This window comes from Triturus cristatus, chromosome 11 (assembly GCF_964204655.1).
Source record: "Triturus cristatus chromosome 11, aTriCri1.1, whole genome shotgun sequence".
Lineage (NCBI taxonomy): Eukaryota > Metazoa > Chordata > Amphibia > Caudata > Salamandridae > Triturus > Triturus cristatus.
In genome coordinates, this window is record NC_140594.1 from 699485122 (window position 1) to 699493851 (window position 8730).

An 8730-nucleotide genomic window follows, 5' to 3' on the forward strand; every position below is an offset into this window, starting at 1 on the left:
GCGTTAAGGGGGAGCCGTGGAAGGCCAGCCCCCTGCTGGAACAGGGGCCTGGACTCCCGGCAGCGCGCGCCCTCTTTCCCAGGGTCGCAACTGGAGAGGTTTCGCCTTTGCCGGGAAGCCGGCTGTGAAGGAGGGTGCCCGAGGCGCGTGCTCGTGGGCAGCTGGTGGGACACCACGGACAGCCACGTGCGGCACGCAACCAGGCACCCCGGGAAGGGCCTGGGGCGGACTGGTCACCAGGCCCCTTCTCGGGGGCCAGGTGCGCCGGTGGCATACCTCCGTGGCCGGACCCGGCGAGGGACCCTGCCACGGGCGATCGGGGGTCTGACCTTGTGTGGGGACGAAGGGGAAGCGGAGCTCACCCTGTGACAGCCCCGGCCACGATCGAGCGACCCTCAGACAGGCGAAGCCACGGGAGGAACCCGGGGCCGCAAGGTGCGTTCGAAGTGTCGATGATCAATGTGTCCTGCAATTCACACTAATTCTCGCAGCTAGCTGCGTTCTTCATCGACGCGCGAGGGTCGCCCCACCTGCACATCAGCCGTCTGTCGCCGGGCGGCCCCGATCCGTGCCAGCGGGCTGGTGATCAGCCCACCACCACCCTCGCCTGGGTCAGAGGCGCCAGAAGGGAAGAGCCAGGCAGCTCCCCATCCCGCATGCCTCCCACGGAGAGGAGCCAGGGTCCCCTCGCAGGCCCTCGGACCATTCTCTTCCAGGCCGCCCTGCCATGTGAGAAGGGTCACTCCTCAGTTGCCCGGAACCCGGTCAGGTCAGGTCGGGACTCGGGAGCGGGAGGGCCCAGCCGGTGCAAGGGCCTTTTCGAGGGAGGGGTGGTGCCAGCCAGGGGATGCACTGCCATTCGGTTTCCCCCACTCACCGCTGGGGGGAACCAAGCTGGGTGAGCTTGGGTTCCGTCTCGGAGAGGGACAGGGGATGGGGGCCGCCCCCAGTCCCCGGTCCCTCACGCGTCGGTTGGGCCTTCCCCAGGGGGAAGGGGCCCACCGAAGTCCCGGTCCTCACCCAAGCGCCCCATGCGGCCGCAGACCGCTCCGCCGGCCGGGGCTCGCCAGGGCCGGGCCCTGTGCCTACGGTGCGTGCTCGCAGGAGGCAGGCCGAGGGTTTCGGGCTGGTGCCGTCGGTCGCTCGGGCCGCTCCGCCATTAATGATCCTTCCGTAGGTTCACATACGGAAACCTTGTTACGACTTTTACTTCCTCTAGATAGTAAAGTTTGATCGTCTTCTCAGCTCTCCACCAGGGCCGTTGCCGACCCCGGCGGGGCCGAGCCGAGGACCTCACTAAACCATCCAATCGGTAGTAGTGATGGGCGGTGTGTACAAAGGGCAGGGACTTAATCAACGCGAGCTTATGACCTGCACTTACTGGGAATTCCTCGTTCATGGGAAATAATTGCATTTCCCAATCCCTATCACGAATGGGGTTCAGCGGATTACCCGCACCTGTCGGTGAAGGGTAGACACACGCTGATCCATTCAGTGTAGAGCGCGTGCAGCCCCGGACATCTAAGGGCATAACAGACCTGTTATTGCTCAATCTCGTGTGGCTGAACGCCACTTGTCCCTCTAAGAAGTTGGACGCCGACCGCTGGGGGTCGCGTAACTAGTTAGCATGGAGGAGTCTCATTCGTTATCGGAATTAACCAGACAAATCGCTCCACCAACTAAGAACGGCCATGCACCACCACCCTCAGAATCGAGAAAGAGCTATCAATCTGTCAATCCTTTCTGTGTCCGGACCGGGTGAGGTTTCCCTGTTGAGTCAAATTAAGCCGCAGGCTCCACTCCTGGTGGTGCCCTTCCGTCAATTCCTTTAAGTTTCAGCTTTGCAACCATACACCCCCCGCCGGAACCCAAAGACTTTGGTTTCCCAGAAGCTGCTCGGTGGGTCATGGGAATAACGCTGCCGGATCGCTAGTCGGCATAGTTTATGGTCGGAACTACGACGGTATCTGATCGTCTTCGAACCTCCGACTTCAGTTCTTGATTAATGAAAACATTCTTGGCAAATGCTTTCGCTTTGGTTCATCTTGCGCTGGTCCAAGAATTTCACCTCTAGTGGCACAATACAAATGCCTCCGGCCGTCCCTCTTAATCATGGCCCCAGTTCCAAAAACCAACAAAATAGAACCGGAGTCCTATTCCATTATTCTTAGCTGAAGTATTCAGGCGACCGGCCTGCTTTGAACACTAATTTTTTCAAAGTAAACGCTTCGGACCCCCAGGACACTCAGTCAAGAGCATCAAGGGGGCACCGAGAGGCAGGGGCTGGGACAGGCAGTAGCTCGCCTCACTGCAGACCGCTAGCTCGATCCCAAGATCCAACTACGAGCTTTTTTTTCTGTAGCAACTTTAATATATGCTATTGGAGCTGGAAATACTGCGGCTGCTGGAACCAGACTTGCCTCGTTAAAGGATTTAAAGTGTACTCATTCCAATTACAGGGCCTCGAAAGGGTCTTGTATTGTTATTTTTCGTCACTACCTCCCCGAGTCGGGAGTGGGTAATTTGCGTGCCTGCTGTCTTCCTTGGATGTGGTAGCCGTTTCTCAGGCTCCCTCTCCGGAATCGAACCCTGATTCCCCGTTACCCGTGGTCACTATGGTAGGCACAGAAAGTACCATTGAAAGTTGATAGGGCAGACATCTGAATAGATCGTCGCCGTCACGGGGACGTGCGATCGGCCTGAGGTTATCTAGAGTCACCAAAGTGGCCGGGCAAGCCCGGATTGGTCTTGGTCTGCTAAAAGCACGCATCCCGGGAGGTCAGCGCTCGTCGGCATGTATTAGCTCTAGAATTACCACAGTTATCCAAGTAGCAGATGGAGCGATCAAAGGAACCATAACTGATTTAATGAGCCATTTGCAGTTTCACTGTACTGGCTGTGTGTACTTACACGTGCATGGCTTAATCTTTGAGATAAGCCTATGCTACTGGCAGGATCAACGAGGTAGCCGCACCTGCTGACGGGGTGGGTTTGGGGGGCCGCATGCCTATCTCCCCTACCGGGCAACCTTCGCGCACCCCTCTCTCTCAGGAGCCTGCTGGGGGAAGGAGCCCACCTGCCTGGGTGGGAGGGCTCGCCAGAGGGGTGGAGAGGTACGGTCGCATGGGCACCGGCAGGCCCAGCCGTCTTCCCCGGAAGGGAGAGGCGAGCCGAGGCGCAGCCTGAGCGAGACGCAGGGGTGCCGGAGCCTGGCAGCAGCGACACCCCTCGGAACAATCGTTCTGAGCTGCTGTGGAAATGGGCTGGGCAGAGAGGGGTGACAGCGTGGCGCACAGGGCCTATGGACCTGCTGGGCAGCAGCATCCGAGGGCTTGGCGCCACCCGACCCCTTCCGCTCGGGTCAGATCAATGGGGGACACGACCTGCCGAGGCCACTTGGCCTTCGCTCTGCTGGGTAGGGTGAAGGGCCACCTGCCAGGCTGCAGACCCTCGAGTCAGACAGTCCATGCAAGGAGGAAGCTCCTTGCTTGAAACAACAGCCGAGGCAGGCCAAGCAGTCCATCTCAAAACGGACTGAGAGTGCCCAATCGATCAGAGTACGGCCAAGGCATCCCCTGGCAGGCCGCCCTGTGCGGGGCAGATGCCAGCTTCACATCCCTGCCTGCTCCCGGGGTGAGCAGGCTCAAAGGAAAGGCCCATTGAGAAGGGCTCGAGAGGCAGGAGCAGACCTGGGCACCTGGGGGCCCCTGCGGGCGAGCCCGGGTGCTGCCTTCCCCTGTCTGAGAATCGCCAGACCTCACGGAGGTCTGACTGAGCAAACTCGGAAAAAAAAGGACCATCGGGAAGGGGCTGAGAGGCAGGCGCAGACCCAGGCCCCTGGGGGCCCCGGCGGGCGTGCCCGAGTGCTGCCTTCCCCGTCTCAGAATCTCCGGACATCACGGAGGCCTGACCAAGCAAACGCAGAGAAAAAGGAGGTCTGACTGACCCTCTCCCTAGTAATCTGGAGTAAAATTATCCCCCTTTCTTGTAATCCGTGCACACAAGGTGACAGAGGGGACCCAAGGCGCAAATGTACCCGACCTCCTGGAGCCCTCGCTGGGATCGGGGAGGCAAATGAGCCCTCATCGGGACTTCCAAGCGAGCCCGGCCATCTGGTTGCCCCATTGGAAAACCTTGCGTGTGACCAGATGGCCGAGGGGATAGGCGCGACCAGATGGCTGAAGGGATAGGTGCGACCAGATGGCCGAGGGCATAGGCGTGACCAGATGGCCGAGGGGAATGGTGCGACCAGATGGCCGGGCTCGAAAGGGAAGACATCTGCTCGCTCTGTGCCCTAACGAAAGAGTGAGCGGGTGCCGGGGCATGGGGAACCGGAGGCCCAGGGCCCCAGCTGGTCCCCAGCCATGGAGGCTATGAGGGGGACCCGACGGGCCCTCTGACCCGGGGCCTGCGGACACCTTGACAAGCAGGGGAGGCCTGTACAGGACCGATAGACCTCTGTCCTGGGCTCTTGGTGAAGCGGCAGGCCGGGGCCCAGGGCCGGAGCCCCTGACCCAGGGCCCGGTGGGGCCCCTGGACCCAGCCAGGGCTCCCAGACCCGGAGGTGCAGGGGAAGTCTCCCCGGGCCCGCAGGACCCCGTCCCGGGCAACCTGCCACACGGCAGGACCGAGGACGGAGCCCGGGGTGGGGAAGCCGCCCTCCCCAAGGCCCTCAGGGGCGCCGGCCAGAGCTCCTGAACACAGCCAAGCAAGGGTAGGCTCCCCGGGCACAACGGAACCCCATCCCAGGCCTTTGGCACTGCCGCAGGCCAGGGGACGGGGCCGAGGCCGGAGCCCCAGGTCCAGAGGCGCAGGGGAAGCCTCCAGGGGCCCGCTGGACCCCGTCCCAGGCACCCTGCCACGCGGCAGGACCCAGGACGGAGCCCGGGGTGGGGAGGCCACCCTCCCCGGGGCCCTCAGGGGCCCCAACAGGAGCTCCTGAACCCAGCCAAACAAGTGGAAGCTCCCTGGGCACAACAGAACCCCGTCCAGCGCCTTTGACAGTGCCGCAGGCCAGGGGACGGGGCCCAGGGCTGGAGCCCCCGAACCGGGGCCTGGCAGGGCCCCTGGACCCAGCCAGGGCTCCCAGGCCCGGAGGCACAGGGGTAGCCTCCCTGGGCCCGCCGGACCTCGTCCCGGGCACCCTGCCATGCGGCAGGACCGAGGACAGAGCCCGGGGTAGGGAGGCCGCCCTCCCCGGGGCCACTGGACCCAGCCCAGCAGGGGGAGGCCCGCTGGACCCCATCCGGGGCAGCCTGCCATGCAGCAGGCCCAGGGACGGACCCAGGGTTGGGGCGGCATCCTGGCCCATCCAGCTGCTGGCTGACTACCACTAGGCTGAGAGGGGTCCCTGAGTACCCTGTCCCTAGTAATCCGGAGGAAGGCTACCCCCCTTTCTGGTAACCTGTGCGCACCGCAAGACGGAGGGGACCCTAGGCGCGGACACGCCCGACCTCCTGGAGCCCTGGCTTGGATCGGGGAGGCAAATGAGCCCTCATCGGGACTTCCAGGCCGGCCTGGCCATATGGTCGCCCTTATTGGAAAGCATTGCGTGCAACCAGATGGCCAAGGGGTAAGGTGCGACCCGATGGCCGGGACTGAAAGGACTCCCGTCTGCCTGCCCCGAGCCTTCGTGGTAGGGCTCCCGCCTGCCCACGCAGGGCTCGGGGGGCTCCGCTTCCCGGGGGGCTCGGGGACCCTGGCTGGGCCTCAGGCATGGGGAGGCCGCCAGGTGCTCTCAGGGCCCAGAAGCCCAGCGGGGAGGACTGCCCGGGAACCGATGGAGCCCATCCTGGGCACTTTGCCAAGCCACGGGCCGGGGCAGGGAGCCCCGGACGCCTGCGAGGTGTTGTCCGGGCCCAGCCCATCTGGTCCCCGGAAGAGAACCGCCAGCCCGGGAGGGGTGTTCCGGGCATACCCGTCTGCCCGCCCCAAGTCCTTCGCGGTAGGGTTCCCACCTGCCCATGCAGGGCTCGGGGGCTCTGCTTCCCGGGTGCTCGGGGACCCCGGCTGGGACTCAAGCCCGGGGAAGGACCACCGGAGCTCTCGGGCCCGGACGCCCAGGGAAAACTGCCCCGGAACCATGGAGCCTGTCCTGGGCACTTTGCCACGCCGTGGGCCGGAGTAGGGAGCCCCGGACGCCTATGGAGGTGTTGCCTGGGCATAGCCCATCTGGTCCCCGGCAGAGAACCGCCAGCCCTGGAGGGGTGTCCCAGCATACCCTGCCCCTAGTAATCTGGAGGATGGCTACCCCTCTTTCTGGGAACCTGTGCGCACTGCGAGGCTCAGGGGACCCTAGGCGCAAACGTGCCAGACCTCCTGGAGCCCTGGCTGGGATCTGGAAGGCAAATGAGCCCTCATTGGGACTTCCAGGCCGGCCCAGCCATCTGGTCGCCCCATTGGAAAGCATTGCACGCGACTAGATGGCCGAGGGGAGAGGTGCGACCTAGGGGTGGGCGGAATTTGCGAAATTGCCTTTCGCAAAATTTCGCAAAACGGCAAAAAATCTCCGTGAACATGCGAAATTTCATGTGCTCGCGGAGATTTTGGGCTGATTTAATGCGTTATTGAATTTGAGCTTCGACTCGGGCACCTGCTTTATTTATATCTGTAAGTGCTTCCTGTTGAGGTTTAAATTTTGTGACAGGAGCATCGTGCCAGAATGAATACTGCCCTGCATATTTACCCAAGAAGATGCCACCGTTTTGTGCAATACCTCTACTCAACTGGAGTACTTTCTACTGGCTAATCAGTAAGTGCTACCTCGTTGGGTAAATGTATAGTGCTTTCCCTACACTACAGCTGCATACAGGGCCAGAAGAGTTGTCTCCAGTGACCATGTGTGTCTGTAACGTTGCCACCACGACGACGGGTGCCGGGGTCCCTCGAGTGAGCTGTCCATCATAGTGGGTGAAAGGGCGGGAAGATGTTGCACACCGCTGGTGTGTGGGCCGGGGCCAAACGGGCGGGGCTTCCATGAAGTTCACATGCCTCTTGTTTATAAAGGGCCAGAGACTGATCAGAGCAGTAGATGAGGAGACAGAACCTCCTGGTTTCAGGAACTACAGGGGGATTGCGCTCGAGAAACTCATGGATGCACAGAGCTCCATCAAGGATTCCAGCAAATTGTTGACGGTAGATATGGAGAGATAGCACACCTGCCCAGCCGCCATCGTGCTCACGAATGTTTTGTGTGCTAATTAATGCGTTACTGAATTTCAGCTTAAACTCGGGCACCTGCTTTATTTATATCTGTAAGTGCTCCCTGTTGAGGTTTAATTTTTGTGACAGGAGCATCGTGCCAGATGAATCCTGCCCTGCATATTTACCCAAGAAGATGCCACCGTTTTGTGCAATACCTCTACTCAACTGGAGTACTTTCTACTGGCTAATCAGTAAGTGCTACCTCGTTGGGTAAATGTATAGTGCTTTCCCTACACTACAGCTGCGTACAGGGCCAGAAGAGTTGTCTACAGCGACCATGTGTGTCTGTAACGTTGCCACCTGTTAGAAATGGGATTTCTGGTTGGCTAGGGCTTGCGCCAAAGCCAGGCAGAAACCACCACTCTAGTCAGGGCTGGGGAGTTACACGCCAAAGATAACCCCTGCTCACCCCCTTGGTAGCTTGGCACGAGCAGTCAGGCATATCCCGGAGGCAATGTGTAAAGCGTTTGCGCGCGCACCCAGCAACAACACCCAAGGCCCACCACAAAGGAAACTCCACACAAGGTTATATATAAAAATAGCCTTTGTATTATACCAAAACACATTAAATAATAAATACACACTTCACAATGTGCCAGTGGCACGGGCAGAATTTACAGGGGAATTATCTACATGGGACAGGGCCTCATGGACCACTGTCAGGAATAAGCACTTTAGGAACTAGCACTTTGTAGGAATAACACTTTAGAACATAGCACATATAATCAGTGTAGCACCAATTAGAAAATGTAGCGTACAACCAGTAACCACTGGTAACAGGTAAGTACCACCTACGCAACCCTAACCACCTTAGGAAAATATTGCGCAGGGAACCATGAACTCACTAGTATCACTATAATAGGTAACACAACCTCCTAGGTATAAAAATACATCTAGAGGGATACACAAAGCATTGCATAAATCACATTTAGGCAAAAATGACAAATAGCGCACAGATCACTTAGACCTGTCCCCTAAACCAACCTGGCCTCTCAGGGGCTCAAACGCCCTTTGTTCAAATGTCAGGGCTGGACTGCGCAAGCCAAAGCGCACAGGGGCACCACCTAAACGTTGCAGCTGCCCACGAAGTGCTGGGCAGCTGTGGACAATGAGCCGGGGCACCACTGTGCCTTTCAAAACAAAATATGCAGCACGGGAGCCACCTAGGCTCTGGAAGTACTCTGCCTCCAAGAAGAAATTAGCGCGAGGAGAGCCCCACTCGGGGGACTCCTAAACACACTGCCCCAACGTTGGAGCCGTGTAGGCTCGAAGGACCAGCTAGGGCCCCAAGTCAATTGAGCTCCGGCACCGGGGGGGGGGGGGGGCACCGCTCTGAGGCTCTTAACATAAAATCACCCCAGACGTTGGAGCCTCACAGGCTCTTGTAAGAATACTGCCCCCAACGATGCTCCAGGTACCAGCTAAGTGCCCCCGGGAGCATCAGCGCTTTAACCGGATAGGGGCCGGCACCGACAGTGTGCCAGCGAAGCCCTCACTCACCGGGGCTTCAGACGCGCCGACTCCGCT

General features: G+C 60.0%; 1 non-coding gene and 1 pseudogene across 1 annotated transcript; both read right to left on the reverse strand.

Annotated features, from left to right (window-relative positions):
• Window positions 1-389: 389 nt before the first annotated feature.
• Window positions 390-519, reverse strand: LOC146785342 (5.8S ribosomal RNA; annotated as a pseudogene).
• A 641-nt stretch (window positions 520-1160) lies between these two features.
• Window positions 1161-2967, reverse strand: LOC146785343 (18S ribosomal RNA). Its single transcript, XR_014971381.1, has one exon. It is a non-coding gene; the product is annotated as an 18S ribosomal RNA (ribosomal RNA).
• Between the last annotated feature and the right edge of the window lie 5763 nt (window positions 2968-8730).